Consider the following 2,157-nt stretch of genomic DNA (forward strand, 5'->3'; position numbering starts at 1 on the left):
GACTTCGAACTTCCTTATGTTAGACAACGGTTTTGATAGCATCCGATTTAGTTTTTCAATTTCGGTTACAAACGCGATGAAAGATTCGCCACGTAACTGCTTCCGATCGTGTATCTTCTGCCTGATGCCCTGGTCCTGGTTCGGGTTCCCGAAGCGATACTTAATTAGCCTCTCAAAAGTTTCCCAATCATTCAGTTCGTCCACGAAGGTAAAAAAACCAATCGGACGCCGGACCTTCCAGGAGAAGATGGATATCCCTCAACAGTTGTTGATCTGAAACACCCTCTCGTTCCGCAATTTTCTTCAGCTTGTATAAAAAATTTTCGACTGTGACTGACCTTGAGTCACCTGAAAATCTCAACTTCCATTTCTCAACGCGATTAATGTGATCCCTGATCCCATCTTCCCGTCTACGTTCCACCCGATTTATCCGCCTTCCTACACTTCTCCTACTTCCTTCACTCACCCGCGATTCCCGTCCGTCCTCTGACTCGTAATGGTCCTGGAATCGTCCCGAGTTCCTTGTTCCTTGTTGTTGATCGCGAGCTACGGCGTAATGTCTGTTGCTCTTCAGATGTCTCAGGTTATCTTCCTCGTCGCTAGAGCCTGAATTAAGTCGTGTGAACAACCCAGAGTTGTGCAATTTCCCTACCGAACGTTCATTTTTCTGGTTCCTTTCCTGATGGACTTCATGTGACTCCCGCTCTAACAACAGCTTAGTTACGCTTTCAAGCATACGCTCTAAGTGGTCTATTTTCTGCTGCATTACCTTTCGATCCTCATCCGCATTTCCAACCTCTGCTGATTTGCTAAGAGCAGCATTCCCAAATTCTCCACCTTGAATCTTTGGTGTTGTTCCTGTATACTTGGGCGTACCCTCAGGCGTACTTGTAGTTTGTTTCTTTTCTGCTACTCGACCAAAAGGAGATTTAACTGTCTCAGTTGGAAGCGCTTGTGCTAAGTCAACCCTATCCGCTTCGTTCAACATGCTATTTATTTGTTGCACAGTTGGAGATGCTGGTGGTCCTACCTTATACTCTTTCATACACTCCCCTATACGACGAATCAAATCCCTTTTTAATTTATTCTCTTCCGGATTTTCTGAAAGGCATCTTTTAGCACGATAGTAATAATGTAGCAAACGTGAAACATATCGCTGCTCAAACCCTCGTTTAAGAGCTTTCACTAGATCCGTTAATCTACCGTCTATGTATTCATATTCTTCCATAATATTATACGGCGACGGATAATTTTTCATGTTTTTTGAATCGGACTTGAACAAGGTCCTCAAATGCCTTTGCTTACTTGCAAGATCAACTTCACCAATTTCTTCTCCTAATTCACCTCGAATGAGGAGTTCGTAATCGACCTCCTCTTGGTTTAAATGTTCAGCATAGGGTAATTTATCCATTTTAATTATTTATTCAACTAATTTTTATACCAAAATCTACCTTTATCCAGTAAGGATTGATGTACCGTATGTCCAAAGCAAATTTAAACAAATTCAACAATTCGAAAAACAAAATAATATGAAAAAATATACTAAGCAATGAGAATAAAAAAAAAAGAAAAAAATGAAAATGAGGGAAAAAACAAAATTATACTAAATTATTATGAAACTAAAAAAATTCTTCACTTCAACAATTCAAATCAATTTGCTCACCAGAAAAATAACAAGTTTTTATATATTTATATACAGTATGACCACAAAAGAGTATCAGTTTTTGCCAATTCTGTTGGGCGCCAAATGTAACCCTACAGCCTTACGAGTTTCCCGGATGATAGTTAAATGGCTTAAGCGCCACTCCTCACGGAGACCATTTACCGTTTTTAAGGTTGCCCGACCTGGTGAGACCCTTTTAGGGGAGGGTAAAAGTTTTCCCAAAATGATTGGGCGGGAAACGAGTTGGCTGATCAAGGGAACAGGGTGCTATACGACTGGGAAGTCGTGGAAAAACTAGAAATTAATGTGCGGCAAGGTGATTTCCGCCGAGGACAAAAATGGGTTTCGCGATGGTTATCATCACTGGAAGACTTTACTTCAAATATTCAATTCGGCCACAAAAGAAAGGAGAATATCCTTGGTTGGTTAACAGGGCCAACCTCCCCAGAAAAATTACTTAAAAAAACCAAAAACGACCGAAAATGCGAAAATGC

This window comes from Aedes albopictus, chromosome 2, assembly GCF_035046485.1.
Source record: "Aedes albopictus strain Foshan chromosome 2, AalbF5, whole genome shotgun sequence".
NCBI classification, from domain to species: Eukaryota; Metazoa; Arthropoda; class Insecta; order Diptera; family Culicidae; genus Aedes; species Aedes albopictus.